Source organism: Octopus sinensis, linkage group LG27 (assembly GCF_006345805.1).
Source record: "Octopus sinensis linkage group LG27, ASM634580v1, whole genome shotgun sequence".
Taxonomy (NCBI): domain Eukaryota; kingdom Metazoa; phylum Mollusca; class Cephalopoda; order Octopoda; family Octopodidae; genus Octopus; species Octopus sinensis.
Window position 1 is genome coordinate 1,443,820 of NC_043023.1, and position 22,500 is coordinate 1,466,319.

The 22,500-nt window shown below is 41.5% G+C and overlaps 1 protein-coding gene and 1 pseudogene across 1 annotated transcript in view; both read right to left on the minus strand.

The window, feature by feature from the left end:
- LOC115225473 (sperm-tail PG-rich repeat-containing protein 2-like) overlaps positions 1 to 22,500 on the minus strand; it is a 604,424-nt gene that overhangs the window by 450,789 nt on the left and 131,135 nt on the right. The gene's annotated exons all lie outside the window — the stretch shown is intronic.
- LOC115225517 lies at positions 6,783 to 6,907 on the minus strand (annotated as a pseudogene).

The window sequence follows — 22,500 nt, forward strand, 5'->3', positions numbered from 1 at the left end:
TCGTAGTGATGATGGTGGTGATGGGAAATGATGATGGTAGTAGTGATGATGGTGGTGCTGCTGGTGGAAATGATGATGGTAGTGGTGGTGGTTGCAGTGATTGTAAATTGTGATGACGGTGGTGGTAGAGGTAGTGATGGTGGTGGTGATGGTGGCGATGATGGTGATGGTGGTGGAAATGGTAGTAATAATGGTAATGGTGGTGAATGTCGGTGGTAGTGTTGAATGGTTGTGTTAGTGGCAGTGGTGAATGCAGGGATGGAAGAGATAGTGGTGGTGTCTGGGATGGTGGTAGTGATTTTGATGGTACTGACAGTGGTGGTTGTGGTGGTGGTGGTGGTGGTGGTGGTGGTGGTGGTGGTTGGTGGTGGCAGCAACTCATATGAGTGAGGAAGGTAGACATAAATGATGATAATGATAATGACGGTGATGATAATAATGATCATGCCACACACACAATGGCAGTGGGTTTATGGAGGGGGGCTCATTTGACACCATGAATTCAGTTGTTAGATCTCTACTGAATTACCTGCCCCTGAATTAACATGTAAGTGGCTGAGTATTCCACAGACACATGTAACGCTAATATAATAATCTCAGGCAGATTCAGTACAACACTATGTATGACTAGGCTGCAATTTCTGTATTACAATTACAATCCATCCATTAGGCTTCTCTACAGTTTCCATTGACCCAAGGCTATAGAAAATGTCATTTGCCCAACATGACATACAATGGGATTGAACCTGGGACCTTGTGGTTATGAAGTGACCTTGTTAATCAATCAACCATACTGCATATGCATTCTACATGCAGACCTTATATGCACTGTCAGAAGAACAACATATATATTATGCATTGATGTATTAACATACACACTGACACAGTCATACACACACACACGATATACATTATACACACACATCACACACAGAGACAATCATGTACACACATATTAAACACACACATTACAAATGTTGAAGCAGACATGCACACACATTCATTAAATGCACACATTACACATATGCATTAGATATATTAAATACATACATTAAATACACACACTACAAACACACACATTAAACAGACATCACACACACATTACAAATGCACATTTCACATGCACATATTAAATACACACTACATACATATGCATAACACAGTGAAAGTCTCACACACACACACACACACACACATGCAATCACATTGCACACTATCACAAGACGTACACAGATCAAAAAACTGACTTTTATACGAAAGGAGGTGCTCCAACATGGTCTTTTCAGTGATGGCTTAAATAAACTAAAGATATAAAGAAGCCTGAAAACACACTGAACAATTCCAAACATAAATTATATACAAACTTTTACATACATCATATGCCCACATTTCACACACTCACAATACACATCCTCAGTTCACACATTACATGCATACATTATACAAAAACTTTTACACACTTACATCATATGCCCACATTACATACCCACTTTTCACACACACAGATTATGTACACGCTTTTATACTCACATTATATGCCCATATTACACACCTATATTCGACACGTTTCACACACACATTACATGTGTACAATATACACGAACTGTTACATACTTACATATGCCCACAAATTTCACACACACATATATTACACACCTTGGGTAAGTGTCTTCTACTATAGCCTCAGGCCAACCAAAGCCTTGTGAGTGGATTTGGTAGACGGAAACTGAAAGAAGCCCATCATATATATGTATGTGTGTGTGTGTGTGTGTGTGTGTTTGTGTGTGTGTGTGTTTGTGTGTGTGTGTGTGTGTATGTTTGTGTGTCTGTATTTGTCCCCCACAATCGCTTGACACCAATGTTTGTGTGTTTACGTACCCGTAACTTAGCAGTTCAGCAAAAGAGGCCGAGAGAATAAGTACTAGGCTTACAAAGAATAAGTCCTAGGGTCCATTTGCTCGATTAAAGGCGGTGCTCCAGCATGGCCACATTCACATGACTGAAACAAGTAAAAGAGTAAAGAGTGTATATATATATATACACACATATACACACACACACACACACACACAATACAAATATACATTCTCTGTCAAGTGTTAAGAACCTTGCTTTCCAACCACATGCTTTCAGGTTCACTTCTATAGTGTGGCGCCTTGTGGAAGGGTCTACTGTATCCCTAAGCTAACCAAGGTGTTGGAAGGGGATATGGTAGACAAAAACTGAAAGAAGCCCATTGTATGTGTGTGTGTATCTGTGTGTATCCATGCATGTGTTTTTACACAGGTGCCACTTGAAAACTGGTTTTGGCTAGGTTACATCTTTGTAACTTAGCAGTTCAGCAAAAGAGACTGATAGAATAATTACCAGGCTTAAGCAGAACAAAGAACTAGGGTTGATGCATTTGACTAAAATTCTTCAAGGTGGTGCCCCAGCATGGCCACAGTCTAATGACTGAAACAAGTTAAGGATGAAGAAAAGCTCTGCCACAGACAAACAGACAGACATGCAAAAGAGAGAGCGAAAGGGACCATGACTGACAGGTGTGAAAAACATATTGGGTATATATCATAAATACACATATACACACAAGTACACACACATATATACACACATGGGAGGGAGAGAGAAAGATACAAAGAAAAAGAGAGAGCCAAAGAGAGAGAGAAATAGAGACAAGCAAACAGAGAGAGAAAAGAGGGGAGAGAGACAGAAAAAAAGGAGGAGAGAGAGAGAGAAAGGAGGAGGAGAGAGAGAGAGAGAAAGAAAAGGAAGAGAGAGAGAAAAAAAGGAGGAGAGAGAGAAGGAAAAAAAGGAAAGAGAGAAAAAAGGAGGAGAAAGAGAGAAAAAAGGAGGAGAAAGAGAAGGAAAAAAAGGAAGAGAGAGAGAGAAAAAAGGAGGAGAGAGAGAGAAAAAAAGGAGGAGAGAGAGAGAGAGACAAAGAGAGAGAGAAAGAGCAAGAGATGAAGAGAAGCACAAAGAGAGACAAAAGAGGAGAGAGAGAGAGAGAAAGACAAACATTCTGTGATATGCACATGCACACCTATATTGCACATCCATCATAAACGCATGCAAGACACACACACACACAGACACTCCCTGAAAATTACATCCACACACATGCATGCAACCACACTCATAAACTTCCCACATAAACACACTCTCCAGATATGCCAACCAGCAAAGTTACCACACACGCACAGGGAGACAAACACACACACACTCTGAAAATCACACACACACAGGGCCAGGGACAGTTATATTGGTGAACAGAACAGAAGAAACCTGACAACGGCCCAACAAAATAACAGCATTTGACACCAGATCTCTGGTGACAATTATTAGAAATTATTATAAGGACCTCGGTGTCTTGTTGTTCTGCTGTTTAAAAATTGTTCTTGTTGTTGTTGTGATGGTGGTGCTGGTGGTGGTGTGGTTGGAGGTTGGTTGGTTGTTGTGTTTATGAGTTAGGGTTGGTCCAGGGAGGCCTAGCGAATAATGAATGAGTAACGAACATATTTATATAATTATATATATCATATATAATATCTGTCTTTATATGATATATGAATATATATATATATTTATATAGCATATATAACAGCCATCTATCTGTGTATGTAAATGTGTATGTTTGTATGTACATATATATATATATATATGTGTGTGTGTGTGTGTGTAAAAGTGTGTAAATATATACATATAAAAGCGTGTGTATGTGTATATATATAAAAGTGTGTTGTATATATATACATATAAAGTGTGTATGTCCATATATATATATATAAAAGTGTGTGTGTGTATATATATATATTCTCACCTTCCGAACATCAAACCTTACACTGCTTGTTGTTTATACACCTGTCTTTGTCTTTTCTTTCCAGTAAATTTTAACTATATATATATATATATATATAATATATCTTCATACATATATGTTATATATATATATATATATATATATATATATATATATATCATCATTATCATCGTTTAACGTCCGCTTTCCATGCGAGCATGGGTTGGACGGTTCAACTGGGGTCTGGCAAGCCCGAAGGCTGCACCAGGCCAGTCAGATCTGGCAGTGTTTCTACAGCTGGATGCCCTTCCTAACGCCAACCACTCCGAGAGGTGTAGTGGGTGATTTTATGTGCCACCGACACAGGTTCCAGATGAGGCTGGCAGACGGCCACGCTCGGATGGTGTTTTTTATGTGCCAACCGACCAAGGTTCCAGACGAGGCTGGCAGACGGCCATGCTCGATGGTGTTTTTTATGTGCCACTGACACAGGTGCCAGACGAGGCTGGCAGAACGGCCATGCTCGGATTGGTGTTTTTATGTGCCACCGACACAGGTGCCAGACGAGGCTGGCTGACAGCCACGCTCGGATGGTGTTTTCTTATGTGTCACTGACACACATATATATATATATTATATATATATAAGGTATATGTGTGTATGTGTATGCGATTGTATGTGTATATAGATAGATAGATAGGTGGATATATAGATAGATACATGTATATTTTTTTAGATATATTAGGTGCAAGTGTGCCTCTGTCATAAGAAGTTTACTTCCCAACGACATACTTCCAGGTTCAATCTCAATGCATGGCACTATGAACTAGTGTCTCCTACAATAGCCTCAGGTCAACCAAAGTCTTGTGAGTGGATTTGGTACACAGAAAGTAAAAAAAAACCACCATGTATGCACATATATATATAATAACAAAATAATATATAAACATATGTATATATATACATACATATATATACATAGGTGCAGGAGTGGCTGGTGGTGTAGTAGCTTGCTAATCAACCACATGGTTCTGGGTTCAGTCCCACTGCATGGCATCTTGGGCAAGTGGTCTTCTGCTATAGCCCGGGCCAACCAAAGCCTTGTGAGTGGATTTTGGTAGACGGAAACTGAAAGAAGACTGTCGTATATATGTAATATATATATATATATATATAATATATTGGCCTGCTCGCTTAGCCAGCGGGGTGGCGTCATTTGAAGGCTAAAACATGCGAACGCATTGTGACCAGCGATGTGTAACTACATTCTGATAGCCTGGTCGGTCACGGTGATATCACCGGTGACAGTGATATATATATATAATTATATATATATATATATATGTATGTGTGTGTTTGTCCCCCTAGCATTGCTTGACAACCGATGCCTGTGTGTTTACGTCCCATCACTTAGCGGTTTCGCAAAAAGACCAATAGAATAAGTACTGGCTTACAAAAGAATAAGTCCCGGGTCGAGTTGCTCGACTAAAGGCGGTGCTCCAGCATGGCCGCATCAATGACTGAAACAAGTAAAAGAGTATACATACATTATGTACATACCTACATCTATATGTATATAACATGCATATATGGGTACAGGACACCAAAAAAACGTTGAACACAATGAGAAAGGAAAACATAAAAACAAAAATATGGAAACAAACTTTTTTCAAACAACGAAAAACAGAGTATGTATGTATATATATATATATATATATATATCTTTATATAAAAAGTAAGGTGGTGTGTCTGTCTCCTCCGATTTAGATTCCTAACTACTCCCCCCATTTTGCGGTGCAGTTTAACCAAAACCGGGTATCTTATAGTCCGTGATTCATATCGAACCCTTCTGGGATTAGCGCGCCGTCTACTATGAGTCTACGATTTAAAAAAAATTTACCATCATTTTTTTTCCATTTTAATGCATTTTTCGCTATTATATAAGGGAAGTACTCTCTAAAGTCAACGATTTAAAAAAAATTTACCATCTTTTTTTTCCATTTTTAACGCATTTTTTTGCTATTTTTTGGCTATAACTCTCTAAAAATGCTTATATAGTTAATTTCCCTTACAAACCCGAGCAACGCCGGGCGATACTGCTAGTATATATATATATATTATATATATATATATATATAAAGAATCTTACTAAGTAATACAAAAATGAAATATCACATTTATTTCATGATTGTATGTTCACTTTCTGTATTGCATATTTTTTGTTTACTTCTTGTTTGTTTGTCCACTTTCTGTCATGTTTGTCCCCTTGTTCACTGGCTTACCATTTCCTGGCAGCTTCTGGCTTCCAGCGCTTCCAGAGGGGATCAACATTATCATTTGAAGCCGAAAAATTGTGTTGATCCTTCGGCCAATAACCGATGAGAATTTGGCAACCTTTTGTGTCTGCTTGCCATTTGTTTTGTGCATTTATGTTCTTCAACTTATTATTTAATGGAACACCACATATCGCCTCTTATTTTATTTACAGCAAATGTTTATCTATGTATACTCTTTACTCTTTTACTTGTTTCAGTCATTTGACTGTGGCCATGCTGGAGCCTGCCTTTAGTCGAGTAAATCGACCCTGGACTTATTCTTTGTAAGCCCCTACTTATTCTATTGGTCTCTTTTGCCAAACTGCTAAGTGACGGGATGTAACACACCAGCATCGGTTGTCAAGCAATGCTAGGGGACAACACAGACACACAAACATATACACACACACATACATATATATATAAATACATATATACGACAGGCTTCTTTCAGTTCCGTCTACCAAATCCACTCACAAGGCTTTGGTCAGCCTGAGGCTATAGTAGAAGACACTTGCCCAAGGTGCCACACAGTGGAACTGAACCCGGAATCATGTGGTTGGTTAGCAAGCTACTTACCACACAGCCACTCCTGTATGTATGTATGTATTTTTTTTCTTCTGTAGTTTCAGCTCAGAGCTGCAGCCATGCTGGAGCACTGCTGTTTTCCTTCATTGGCTGAATCCAGGAAGCACTTCAATACCAGGCCAACCCATGGCAAAGGCAAAGCAAGCCCCTAACACTTCACCTCCTTCTAAAAATCAGTTTAATATCAATGGCCTCAAATAGGGATCGTATCATACGTGTATGTGAGTATAAATCTATATATATTTCTTTACTACAAGGGGTTAAACATAAAGGGGACAAACAAAGACAGACAAAGGGATTAAGTCGATTACATCGACCCCAGTGTGAAACTGATACTTTATTTATCGACCCCGAAAGGATGGCAGGCAAAGTCGACCTCGGCAGAATTTGAACTCCGAACGTAATGACAGACGAAATACGGCTTAGCATTTTGCCCAGCATGCTAACGTGTCTGCCAGCTTGCCGCCTGCATAAGTCTATATATATAAAGCTGAAGTTGTCTGTGTATGGCAGGTTTGATAGCCTTCAACTAACACTATCTCCTCTGAGACTCTGATGTGCAAGTTGACCAAAATTGAGAGTATGAGAGATGAAGGCTTGCTCTTCCTTCTGTAGAAGATAAAATTCAAATTGGACCATGTTAAGACCAAAAATTATTAACATCAAAAAGGTGCTTTTTTCTATGAAAATCCTTATTTTTTACGATTTTTTGACTGCTGTGTCGCCATTTTTCAGTGTATTTCAACCAGAAAAATGTTCGCTTTAAGAGAATAACAAGCTACATAGGGCAAAATTTTTACTTTTCAAAAATTCCAATTCTAAAGGGTCGAAAAGAAAACAAGCCCGAGCAACACTGGGCTATACTGCTAGTATATATATATATATACGCACGTGTGTGTGTGTGTGTAAGTGTTTATCCCCCATGACTGCTTGACAACCGGTGTTCAAATGTTTACATCACCGTAACTTAGCAGTTTAGCAAAAGATGACTGACTGAATAAGCACCTGATTTTAAATACTTGGGTTGATTCATTTAATTAAAAATTCTTCAGAGTGGTGCCCCAGCACGGCCACAGTCTGATAACTGAAACAAATGAAAAAGACAAACGACTGACCGATACTTCGATAAGGCTTTGGCCAATGTTGGGCCAGGGTACGACTAACTTAATAGCACCAAGTGGAGAAGAAATTTAAGCATGGTTCATGTTACAGTCACTCTTTTGGCACCGTAGCCCTGGGGGTAAAGGGTTATAATAATATAATAATAATAATAATAATGAAATTATTGTCAAAAGTGTGTATAAAGCATATATGCAGTAATGTACAAATGTCTGGGAAGCGAACAATGTATGAGTCAGATACATGCTTGTGTGTGTATGGAGGGGAGGAGAAAATCAGGTGTAGTGTTGGCGAATCTCAGGAAGCATGAATGTTTTGAAGGATGCAGTGCTCCGATAACTAACAACTGATGCTGGCAGTTTGTTCCATGCTTCAGCAACTCTTAGTGTGAAAAAATGTTTCTGAAAGTCATGGAGGGTGGTGCTCAGAGTTATTGTTTGTAAGATGGTTAATAATTTTATGGGTGTCTGCCAAGTCAGCTGCCAGAGGTCGGAGTTTCAATGTATCCATGCCCAGGGAAGTAAGGCATTCAGAATATGGCAAATGCCTGATGGAGGGTATTCTCTTGGTTGCACATCACTGAACAGTTTCCAGATGATTAATATCCCGGGCAAGATAGGGGTTCCAAACCGGCATGCAAATTCCAGGTGAGGCCGCACTATAGCTATATAAAGCCTCAGATAGATAGCCGGAGAGCGGCTCACAAAGGACTTGGTAAGTGATGCCAAGACACCCTCAGCCTTCTTGGCAATTTTAGCAATGCATTTTGTCCAACGCAAATTGCTTGCAGAAATATAACTGTATCTTTTATCTTTTACTTGCTTCAGTCATTGGGCTGTGTCCATGTTGGAGCAACACTTTGAGGAATTTCAGTGAAACTAATTAACTCCAGCTCTTATTTCTTTCTTTAAGCCTGTTACATATTTTATTGGTCCCTGTAGCTGAACTGCTAAGTTATGGGGATGTAAAAAGACAAACAATGGTTGCCAAATGGTGGTGAAGACAAACACATACACAAAGGCACACACATACACATACACACACACACACACATACACACACACAATGTGCCTCTTTCAGTTTCTGTCTACCAAATCCACTCACAAGTCTGTGGTTGGCCAAAGGATATAATAGAATACACTTGCCCAAGGTGCTATGCAGTGGGACTGAACTCAGAACCACGTCGCTGGGAAGCAAACTTCTTACCACACAGCCACACACACACAAATATATATATATACAAGGGGGTGCTGAAAACTTCCTGGCTTCAAGGGTATCGCGAAGGGCATGGTTGTAGGTCCAACCTTCTGAGTTCTTTTACAGGGTTAAGAAAAACTGAAGGACCACTATAATAAGAGTGTGGATCTGAGAGGAGAATATGTTGAATAGAATCATAATTAGATGATTCTCCTGTATCTTCTTTTACCCGAAAATATATATATATATATATATATATATATATATAAGCAATAATAATCTCTGATTTAGGTATAAATGTGGCTAACCTTATATACTTCACGATATATCATCATCATCATCATCATATCATCATTTAGCGTCCGTTTTCCATGCTAGCATGGGTTGGACGGTTCAACTGGGTCTGGGGAGCCCGAAGGCTGCACCAGGCCAGTCAGATCTGGCAGTGTTTTCTACAGCTGGATGCCCTTCCTAACGCCAACACTCCGAGAGTGTAGTGGGTGATTTTATGTGCCACCAACAGGTGCCAGACGAGGCTGGCGAACGGCCACGCTCGGATGGTTGTTTTTATGTGCCACCGACACAGGTGCCAGACGAGGCTGGCAGACGGCCACGCTCGGATGGTGTTTTTATGTGCCACCGACCAGGTGCCAGATGAGGCTGGCAGGTGCCAGACGAGGCTGGCAGACGGCCACGCTCGGATGGTGTTTTTATGTGCCACCGACACAGTGCCAGATGAGCTGGCAGTGCCAGACGAGGCTGGCAGACGGCCACGCTCGGATGGTTTTTATGTGCCACCGACACAGGTGCCAGATGAGGCTGGCGGACGGCCACGATCGGATGGTGTTTGTTACGTCCCCAAGCACGGAGGCCAGTCTATGCGGTACTGGCTACGGCCACGTTCGGATGATTTTCTTGTGTGCCACCGGCACTGGTACCACAAAGATACAAATTCCATTTATGTTCATCTATTTTGATTTGTTTTGATTTGATTTGATTTTCACTTGCCTCAACAGGTCTTCACATGTCACTTGCCTCAACAGGTCTTCACAAGTGTCACAAGAAGGAAGGTATGCACAGGTGGACTGTCTACGTCGCCGGGTCTTCGGATGGTGTCTTTATGTGCCACCGACACAGGTGCCAGATGTGGCTGGCGAACGGCCACGATCGGATGGTTTTCTTGTGTGCCACCGGTACTGGAACCACAAAGATACAAATTCCATTGATGTTCATCTATTTTGATTTGGTTTGATTTTCACTTGCCTCAACAGGTCTTCACAAGTGTCACGCGTGTCACACACTTGCCTCAACAGGTCTCCACAAGTGTCACACACTTGCCTCTGCCTCAACAGGTCTTCACAAAGTGTCACACACTTGCCTCTGCCTCAACAGGTCTTCACAAGTGTCATAAGGGGAAGGTATGCACAGGTGGACTGACTACGTCGCCGGTCTTTGGATGGTGTTTTTATGTGCCACCGACACAGGTGCCAGGTGAGGCTGGCGAACGGCCACGATCAGATGGTGTTTGTTGTGCCCACAGCACGGAGGCCAGTCGATGCGGTACCAGCTACGGCCACTTCGGATGTTTTCTGTGTGCCACCGGTACTGGAACCACAAAGATACAAATTCCATTGATATTCATCTATTTTGATTTGGTTTGATTTTCACTTGCCTCAACAGGTCTTCACAAGTGTCACACACTTGCCTCAACAGGTCTTCACAAGTGTCATAAGAGGGAAGGTATGCACAGGTGGACTGACTACGTCGCCGGGTCTTCGGATGGTGTCTTTATGTGCCACCGGCACAGGTGCCAGATGAGGCTGGCGAACGGCCACGATCGGATGGTGTTTGTTGTGCCCACAGCACGGAGGCCAGTCGATGCGGTACTGGTTACGGCCACGTTTGGGTGGTTTTCTTGTGTGCCACCGGCACTGGTACCACAAAGAATACAATTCCACTGATGTTCATCTATTTTGATTTGTTTTGATTTGATTTGATTTTCACTTGCCTCAACAGGTCTTCATAAGTGTCACAAGAAGGAAGGTATGCACAGGACTGACTACGTCCCAGGTCGGGGCCACGGGTTATGGCCTGACTAGTCTTGCCGGGTCTTCTCATGCACAGCATACTTCCATAGGTCTCGGTCTCTAGACATTTCCTTAGTGAGACCTAAAGTTCGAAGGTCGTGCTTCACCACCTCGTCCCAGGTTTTCCTGGTCTACCTCTTCCACAGGTTCCCTCCACTGCTAGGGTGTAGCACTTTTGCACACAACTATCTTCAGCCTTTCTTGTCACATGACCATACCAGCGCAGCCGTCTCTCTTGCACGCCACAACTGACGCTTCTTAGGTTCAGCTTTTCTCTCAAGGAACTTACACTCTGACGATTATGAACACTGACATTACACATCCATCGGAGCATACTGGCTTCATTTCTTGCGAGCTTACGCATATCCTCAGCAGTCACGGCCCATGTTTCACTACCATGTAGCATGGCTGTACGTACACATGCATCATACAGTCTGCCTTTTACTCTGAGCGAGAGGCCTTTTGTCACCAGCAGGGGTAAGAGCTCTCTAAACTTTGCCCAGGCTATTCTTACTCTAGCAGTTACACTTTCAGCACACCCACCCCCGCTACTGACTTGGTCTCCTAGGTAGCGGAAGCTATCAACTACTTCTAGTTTGTCTCCCTGGAACGTGGCAGAAGTTGGTCTCTGCATATTTCCAGTGTTTATTGCTCCTGAGCATTTGCCACAGACAAAAACTATTTTCCTAGTTAGCCTTCCTTTGACATTGCTGCACCTCTTATGTGTCCATAGCTTACACTTGGTGCATCTTATAGAGTTTCTACCTACACCTTTTTTACAGATCGAGCAGGGCCATCTACCTGAAGGCGTTTGTGATTGATCTACCTTCCTACTTATTAGAACTTTGTTTTGGCTAGGTTGATTCTAAGGCCCTTCGATTCTAATCCTTGTTTCCACACCTGGAACTTCTCCTCCAGTTCTGATAGTGACTCAGCAATTAGAGCAAGGTCATCAGCATAGAGGAGCTCCCAGGGGCAACTGTCTTGAATTCCTCCGTTATTGCCTGGAGGACTATGATAAATAGGAGGGGACTGAGGACTGAACCTTGGTGGACCCCAACCTCTACCCGGAATTCTTCACTGTACTCGTTGCCACCCTCACCTTACTAGCAGCGTCTCTGTACATGGCTTGCACAGCTCTCACCAACCATTCTTCTATCCCTAGTTTCCTCATTGACCACCAGATAAGGGACCGGGGGACCCTGTCAAAGGCTTTCTCCAAGTCAACAAAAGCCAGGTACAAGGGCTTATCTTTGGCTAGGTATTTCTCCTGCAGCTGTCTTACCAGGAATATAGCATCAGTAGTACTTTTCCCTGGCACGAACCCAAACTGCATATCATCTAAGGTAACTCTCTCTCTAATTTTGGGCTACAACCCTCTCCGTAACCTTCATTACCTGATCCAGCAGCTTGATGCCCCTGTAGTTATTTGTCTCTAGGGCGTCGCCTTTACCTTTGTAGCAGTTGACTATTATGCTGCTACACCAGTCATTGGGTATGACCCCCTCGTGTATCACCTGGTTAACTATACGGGTGACTAAGCTATAGCCGACACCACCAGATATTTTGAGCATCTCTGCAGTAATTCCTGATGGGCCTGGGGCTTTCCCTGTTTTCATGCTTCTAATTGCCTTATCTACTAAGGAACTGTTAACTCGGATTGCTGGTCCCTCTGTTGGGTCGACATTCGGCAGACTCTCTTTATCCCATTCATTTTCTTCATTCAGCAACCTATCATAGTGGCGTCTCCAAGTCTCTCTCTTTGCACCCTCATTAAGTGCAAGTGAACCGTCCTCCTTGCGAACACATTTCTCTCCTACCACGTCACGATTCTCTCTCACACACTGTCTTGCAACACGAAATACCTCAAGTCTTTCATCCTCACGACGCAGGACATTGGCAAATTTTTCCTTCTCTGCTTCCCCTCTGGCTAGATAGACCTGTCTCCTGGCTTCCCTTCTGGCAGACTGATACACTTCCCTGCTACCACCGTTCTTCCAGGCCTTCCAAGCCTGTTTCTTTTGTCTAATAGCCCTGTCAACAATATTGTTCCACCACCACGTTATTTTGGGTCTTAAGGGGACTTTGCACCAGCCACAGATCTGGTCAGCGGCTTTCAGCAGGTTGTCCCTCAGAAGCGTCCAGTTGTCTTCTACCCCATGCGTAGCTATACTCCCTTCCATTTCGTCTAAAGCTTCAAATAACATATCTCTAAATCTCTGTCCATTCGCAGGGTCTTTAAGCTTCCAGACCCTTCTTCTCCATGTTGGTCGTCTTCTAGTCGCCCTCTTAGTCCTGATCCTAAAGTCACTAACTACCAGTCTATGTTGTGGGGTGCATTCTTCACTGGGAAGGTTTTGGCATTTATAAGCAGCCATCTTTCCCTTTTTCTGGCAAGGATGTAGTCGATTTGGCTAGTATGCCGGCCCGATCGGTAGGTGACCAGGTGGCTTGTCGGTTTCCTGAAGTTAGTGTTGCAAATCATAAGACTATTCGCATCGCAGAACTCCAGCAGCCTGGTTCCCTCCTCGTTGCGGAACCATAACCGTAGCCTCCATGCACGCCATGGAAGCCCCCAGCACGTCGTCCAACATGCCCATTGAAGTCACCAGCCACAAAGAGAAGGTCCCTGTCGTTCGTCAATGATGTGGTCTGCAGTAGGGTGTCGATATATAGTCTATATATATATATTATATATATATATATATTAGAATAATTGTATATATACATTGGTGACCTCCTTTGGTCATGAACTGACCATGGGATTGCACCTAGAAAGTTACCCTCCCAGGCACAAGTTCAGGCAAGGTTGTTTATGGAAGACCAGCAGTCGCCCATGCATACCGGCCTCCCCTCTCCACGCCACCAGTGTTATCCAAGGGAAAGACAAAGGGGCCGATACAGCTTGGCACCTGTGACGTCACAACTTATTTCTACAGCTGAGTAAGCTGGAGCAACGTGTAATAAAGTGTCTTGCTTAAGAACACAACACGCAGCCCAATCTGGGATTCAAACTCACAACCTCACGACCGTAAGCTCGACGCTTTAGCCACTGAGCACTAAGCCATATATATATATATAAATATATATATAGTTCAAATTTACAGTAAGCAAAAGACAAAGACAGGTGAGAGAATAACAAGCAGGTGTATTAGTTTTATGTTTACTCTTTTACTTGTTTCAGTCATATGACTGCGACCATGCTGGAGCACCGCCTTTAATCGAGTAACTTGACCCCGGGACTTATTCTTTGTAAGCCCAGTACTTATTCTATTGGTCCCTTTGGCCGAACCGCTAAGTAACAGGAACATAAACACACCAGCATCGGTTGTCAAGCAATGCTAGGGGGACAAACACAGACACACAAACACACAGACACATATATATATATATATATACATATATTCGACGGGCTTCTTTCAGTTTCCGTCTACCAAATCCACTCACAAGGCATTGGTCGGACCGAGGCTATAGTAGAAGACATTTGCCCAAGGTGCCACGCAGTGGGACTGAACCTAGAACCGTGTGGTTGGTAAACAAGCTACTTACCACACAGCCACTCCTACGCCTAGGAGAATGGGAAAGTCTTTGATGTTTCGAACCTATTCTCTTTGGCAAAAATGATTGAGTGGCAATGGAAAGAGGATATAAAAACTGGAGAGAGAAAAAATGTGTAGGAATTAACAGTTCAATACATAAATACATACATATATATATATATATACACACACACACACACACAATGGGTTTCTGTCTTCCAAATCCACTCACAAGGCTTTAAGTCAGTCCAAGGCTATCATAGAAGGCATTTGCCAAATGTGCTACGCAGTGGGAATGAACCCAGGACTATAAGGTTGGGAAGCAAGTTTCTTACCACAGAGCTACACCTGCGCCTATGCCCATACCTGTGCCTTGTTGTCAAGCCTGCACCGTTATCTGAAATTTGTTGGAGATATTCATCCAGGAGCTGTCTGAATGTTATGGGATCTTTTACTTCCCTGCAGACACACAAATTCATGCATATATGCACCTGCATGGCCAGGTACCCGATGGATGAGTTTGACTAAAAGAAAACTGTAATAAAGGCAATACTTGAATGCTGTGTCTGCCAAACTAGGGTTTCTCAGATGTAAAGATCATAAAAATGCCAAGTTTATTGTCTTACTTTCACATCTTGATATATGTCAGTGACTGCAGTAATTACTGCTCCTGGCACTTCATGATTTGTGGTGGAACAAGCTGTTATTTCTAGCATTTTGTCTATGTAGGTTCCATCATTGGTGATAATGGGTGTGAGTGAGATGACATTGTGCGTGTGGTAGTCATAAGTCGTAGTAGTAGTAGTAGTAGTAGTAGTGGAGTGTGGTGATAGTGGGGTGTGATTGTTGTGGTAATAGTGGTGATGGTGGTGGTGGTGGGAGATTGATAATGGTGGTGCTGATGATGGTAGTGGTGGTGATGAGGGTATAAGAGGGTGATGATGATAACGGTGGTGGTGATGATGATAGTGGTGATGGGGGCTGATAGGAGGGTGATGATGGTAATGGTGGTGATGGTGGTGGTGATGGAAGGTTGATGATGGTTGTGGCGATGATGCTGTTGGTGGTGATGAGGGGTGATAGGAGGGTGATGAGGATAAAAGTGGTGATGATGGTAGTGATTATAGTGGTGGTGGTGATGGTGGTAATAGTGGTGGTGATGGTGATGATAGAAATGGTGTAGGTGGAGGTGATGACAGTGATGAGGGTGGGGTTTGTAGTAGTGATTAACACAGCTGTGTTAACAGTGGTGGTGGTGTTTGCAATGACAGTAGTAGCACTGGTTGTTGTGGCGATGGTGATAGTAGCTGTGATGTTTGAGGTAGTACAGCTGGTGACGGTGGTGGATGTAGTAGTGGAGTTAGTGGTTGTGATGGTAGTACTAGCAAAGTTGTGGTAGTGGTAGCTTTGGTGGTGGTAGGCGTGTTGCAATGAGCGTGGCAGTAACAGCGTAGTGTTGGCTGTGGTAGCAGAGAGGGTGGGTGATAATATTGGTGATAGGGGGCTTTGGAATGATGGTGGTGGTGGCGGTGGTGTTGTGGTGGTGGTGATGGCAGTAGTGTTGTGGTAGTATTGGTGATGATGGGGGTGGTGGTGTTGGTGTTGTTGTGGTGGTGGTGATGGCAGTAGTGTTGTGGTAGTATTGGTGATGATGGGAGTGGGGGTGTTGGTGTTGTTGTGGTGATGATGGTGGATGTGGTGATGGTGATGGTAGTAGTGTTGTGGAGGTGGTGGTGATGGTAGAGTGTTGTGGTGATGGTGAGAGTAGTGGTGATGGTGGATGAGTGTGGTGGCAGTGGTGGTTGTGATGGCAGTAGTGGTGTGGGTGTTGGCAGTGGTGTTTGTGGTGGTGATGGTGTTGGTGATGGTACAGGCAATGATGGAAGAAAAGAACAGTTATTTAACAGCCATACAAACATTCTTCTCTCCACCACCACCACCTCCCCAGACCAGTACACAACAAACAACAACAACAACAGCAGTTGCAACCAAATGCACAAAACTGCATGCACATTTCTGAATGTTGTAACATGAGTGACAAGTGAGAGAGAGAGAGTTTGTGTGTGAGTGTTTGTGTAAGTATATATGTTTGTGGGTGCGTGTGTATTCATAATATGCATTTATATAAATATATATGGGAATGGGCATAAGTGTGTGTGTGTGTGTATGTATATGTATGCAAATATTTGTATATATGTATGTATCTATGTATCAATTGGTATGTGTGTGTCTGTGTGTGTGTGTATAACACATGGATGGATGGATGGATGGATGGAAAGATAGATAGATAGATAGATAGATAGATAGATACACAGATGGATAGAAAGCTAGATAGAAAGAGATAGATAGATGCAGAGAGAGAAAGAGAGAGATTGATAGATGGACAGGCAGACAGAGAGATAGATAGGTAAGTATATATGTAGACAGACAGACAGATAGGTGGATAGATACATAGATAAAAAGATAGATAGACATAGGCAAACAGATAGACAAAGAGACAGATACATACATAGACAGATAGGTAGATTGACAGGTGTATATAAGTTTATATATACATGTACATGTGTGGGTGTATATATATGTATATATATGTATATATATATATATTATATATATATATATATATATATGTATGTATCTATATGTATGTATCTATATGTGCTTGTGCATGTATGTATGTGTATATATATATATATATATATATATATAAAGCACATATAGATACATACATAATTGAGTTTATATATAAATATATGTGTGTATATATAATTGTGTGTGTTTGTGAGAGAGAAATGTGTATTGGCATATGTACGTTCGAGAGTGTGAAATGGGTTTCCACACCGTGGAAAGACAAAACTCCAAGCGGAAACCTTTCAAATGTTATTTGCTGCACAACCCCCGTTCCCGACCACACGCCATGCCCACCCTTCCTCCACAGAGCCACTCCACACCACATCTGCAAAGCTATACATGCTCCTCACCCCTCATTGTCTGAACTAACATTGATTGCTGCTCATGTCAATGCTGATGATGCTATTAACAACATAACGGTGGTGTTAAATAATGGGGAAACCTCTGACAGAAAGAGCAGCCAAATCTTCCTCAAATCAGATCTTATAGTTTTATGTATGTATATATGTATGTATGAGCCAATGTGGGAGACCTCTACATGGTAGCTAGACCTGGTAGAAATAGCAGCCAAATCTCCCTCAAATCACACCCTACTGTCTTATATATGTATGTATATATATATGTATGTATGAGCCAATGAGGGAGACATCTACATGGCAGCTAGACTTGGAAGAAATAGCAGCCAAATGTCCCTCAAATCACACCCTACTGTCTTATCTCTCTCTATATAAACGGCAGTTTGTCTGTGCGTTTTCTGTGTGTCTGTTTTCTCGTACCCTCACTCTGACCACGGCTTTCAACCGATTCTGATGAAACTTGACACACACATAGCCCAATGTCATAATTCAAAACTAATGCAGCGAAAATTTTGAAAAGTTCCCCCAGTTCTGAAAAAAATCGATAAATTCGACATGGGGTCGAGAATCAGAAACCCAAACCACAGACCGTCTAGGGGACGCAACTCCACCTTTTTTAACTCTCAAAAAAATTTACCATCATTTTTTTTCCATTTTTTTGCTATTTTTTGGCTATAACTCTCTAAAAATGCTTTATAGTTATTTCCCTTACAAACCTGAACAATGCCGGGCGATACTGCTAGTCTATGTATATATGTATGCATGAGCCAATATGGGGGACCTCTACATGGCAACTAGGCCTGGTAGAAATAGCAGCCAAATCTCCCCCAAATCACACCCTCCCATCTTCTGTATGTATACATGTATGTATGAGCCAGTCAGGGAGACCTTTACATGGTAGCTAGAACTGGTAGAAATAGCAGCCAAATCTCCCTCAAATCACACCTTACTGTCTTATCTATGTATTTATGTTTGAGCCAATGTGGGAGACCTCTACATGGCAGCTAGACCTGGAAGAAATAGCAGCCAAATCTCCCTCAAATCATACCCTACTGTCTTATCTATGTATATATGTATGTATGAGGCAATGAAGGAGACCTCTACCTGGTAGAAATAGCAACCAAATCTCTCTCAAATCACATCCTACTCTCTTATCTATGGATATATGTATGTATGAGCCAATGTGGGAGACCTCTACATGGCAGTTAGACCTGGTAGAAATAACAGCCAAATCTCCCTCAAATCACACCCTACTGTCTTATCTATGTATATATGTATGTATGAGCCAGTGAGAGAGATGTCTAAATGGTAGTTAAAACTGCTAGAAATAGCAGTGAAACTTCTTTCAAATAACACCGCAATATCTTATGTATGTATATATATATTTATGTATGAACCAATGAGGGAGACCTCAGTATGGAAGCTACAGCTGTTAGAAATAGCAGCGAAATCTTCCTTGAATCACACCCTACTATTATAGTTAGAATCCTACAAAATATAGTCTTTCATGAGAGTAAACTTGTATAAAGAAAGTCCATGAAAGCAGGAAAAGTTTTAACCAGAAACAGGTGAGATGTGAGAGGCTAGATCTGGCCAGCGCAAACATAAAACAGGTAGGATATTTTGGTCTGGTACACAGTCTCTGTGTACAAAATTGATTGGCTTGGATTTATAGTAGAAGACATTTGCTTAATGTGCCATGCAGTGGAATAGAACGCAAAACTATGAGATTGCAAAGTGAGTGTCTTAACCACCCGGCCATGTTATTGTTTGTTTGTTTTTTTTTTGTCCAAGACATTGTAATTCTTTTACTTGTTTCAGTCATTTGACTGCAGCCATGCTGGAGCACCACCTTTAGTCAAGCAAATCGACCCCAGGACTTATTCTTTGTAAGCCCAGTACTTATTCTATCAGTCTCTTTTCTCTTTTACTTGTTTCAGTCATTTGACTGCAGCCATGCTGGAGCACCACCTTTAGTCAAGCAATCTACCCCAGGACTTATTCTTTGTAAGCCCAGTACTTATTCTATCAGTCTCTTTTCTCTTTACTTGTTCAGTCATTGACTGCAGCCATGCTGGAGCACCACTTTAGTCAAGCAAATCTACCCAGGACTTATTTTTGTAAGCCCAGTACTTATTCTATCGGTCTCTTTTCTCTTTTACTCTTTTACTTGTTTCAGTCATTGACTGCAGCCATGCTGGAGCACAACCTTAGTCAAGCAAATCTACCCCAGGACATTCTTTGTAAGCCAGTACTTATTCTATCAGTCTCTTTTCTCTTTTACTTGTTTCAGTCATTTGGACTGCAGCCATGCTGGAGCACCACCTTTAGTCAAGCAATATACCCCAGGACTTATTCTTTGTAAGCCCAGTACTTATCTATCAGTCTCTTTTCTCTTTTATTGTTTCAGTCATTTGACTGCGGCCATGCTGGAGCACCACCTTTAGTCAAGCAAATCTACCCCAGGACTTATTCTTTGTAAGCCTAGTACTTATTCTATCAGTCTCTTTTCTCTTTTACTTGTTTCAGTCATTTGACTGCAGCCATGCTGGAGCACCACTTTTAGCAAATCGACCCCAGGACTTATTCTTTGTAAGCCTAGTACTTATTCTATCAGTCTCTTTTCTCTTTTACTTGTTTCAGTCATTTGACTGCAGCCATGCTGGAGCACTGCCTTTAGTCAAGCAAATCTACCCAAGGACTTATTCTTGTAAGCCCAGTACTTATTCTATCGGTCTCTTTTCTCTTTTACTTGTTCAGTCATTTGACTGCAGCCTGCTGGAGCACCACCTTTAGTCAAGCAAATCTACCCAGGACTTATTCTTGGTAAGCCCAGTACTTATTCTATCAGTCTCTTTTCTCTTTTACTTGTTTCAGTCATTGACTGCGGCCAGCTGGAGCACCACCTTTAGTCAAGCAAATCTACCCCAGGACTTATTCTTTGTAAGCCCAGTACTTATTCTATCAGTCTCTTTTCTCTTTACTTGTTTCAGTCATTTGACTGCAGCCATGGGAGCACCACTTTAGTCAAGCAAATCTACCCCAGGACTTATTCTTTGTAAGCCTCAGTACTTATTCTATCGGTCTCTTTTCTCTTTATTGTTTCAGTCATTGACTGCAGCCATGCTGGAGCACCACCTTTAGTCAAGCAAATCTACCCCAGGACTTATTCTTTGTAAGCCCAGTACTTATTCTATCAGTCTCTTTTCTCTTTTATTTGTTTCAGTCATTTGACTGCGGCCATGCTGGAGCACCACCTTTAGTCAAGCAAATCTACCCCAGGACTTATTCTTTGTAAGCCTAGTACTTATTCTATCAGTCTCTTTTCTCTTTTACTTGTTTCAGTCATTTGACTGCAGCCATGCTGGAGCACCACCTTTAGCAAATCGACCCCAGGACTTATTCTTTGTAAGCCTAGTACTTATTCTATCGGTCTCTTTTGCCGAACCACTAAGTTATGGGGACGTAAACACACCAGCAACAGTCATCAAGTGATGTTGGGGGAACAAACACAGACACACAAACACACACGCATATATACAACGGGCTTCTTTCAGTTTCTGTCTACCAAATCCACTCACAAGGCATTGGTCATCCCAAGAGGCTATAGTAGAAAACACTTGCTCAAGGTGCCACGCAGTGGGATTGAACCCAGAACCATTTGGTTGGTAAGCAAGCTACTTACCACACATGGAAAAACATATTGCAGAAGAAAGAAGAAACACTGTTGTGGAAAAGTAGCAGTTACAGAACATGGAGATGTTATTTGGATGTCTTGAGATTTTTAAAAAGGGGCCTAGATAGAAGGGGCAACAGGTTTCAGAATTCTTACAAACAAAACCAGAAGGACAGCAATGTCTCAGAGTTGATTTATCAGGTCAAATAGGAATCTGGTTCTTGAGGACTGAGGGCTTTTAACATTTTACCATTTACACCAGCCAAATCTGGCACAAATATTCTACCTGTTTCATCTTTAAACTGGTCAGATCTGGCCTTTTATACTTACTCTACAATGTCATTCTAAAACTAAACAATCACATAATCAAAATCTCAAAATTATGAGATAAAGCATGATTAATTCAAAACAATTTGAATATATAATCATTACATTTGACAGAATAATTTGGACGCTGAGTTAAACTGACCATGTCCAGCCCAGATATCCTTCATGTTTTATGTTCAAACTGACCATATTTGGCTTCTCACACTTATCCTACAATATCATTCTAAAAATACAAAATCACATCACTGATATCTCAAAGCTACAAGACAAACCTTTTATATATATCTATATGTATTTATAAATCAAAATAAGCAACAGGATATCCAGAGGTAATGCAGTACGATCGTCTCAAGCAACTCCATTTAATTGAACAATGCAATCATTAAATCAATTTAAATGCAGAGCAATCCTCAGGTGCACAAAGACATAGAATTTAATTAAATTAGAAAAGAAGAACACATTAGTATAATTTTACCTATATATATATATATATATATATACGTTGGGCTAACTGAATTCACACTCAAAGCATAAAACTGTGAAAACTATCATTTATTGTTAGCTCTGATTTTTAAAAAAAGTGCTACCTCTTTGTCAAAATTTATATGGTTCTTATGTGAGACATGTCCCCATTAATTAAAAACTAGCTCCGATCAATGGTTGAGAAGGAACAATCATGCAGAAACAGCAGTTACATACTGAAAATGCAGAGTGACTTATGTTTGAGTAAAAAAAAATTAAGGATTTTCTCTCAAGAAAATAAAGGGCTGAAAGGAAAAAAGAACAGAATTACCAGCAGAGTGTTTCCATGGAGTTAAGTATCTTTTGTAAATGTATCAGCCTTGCTGATATAAGACTTGGTTTTA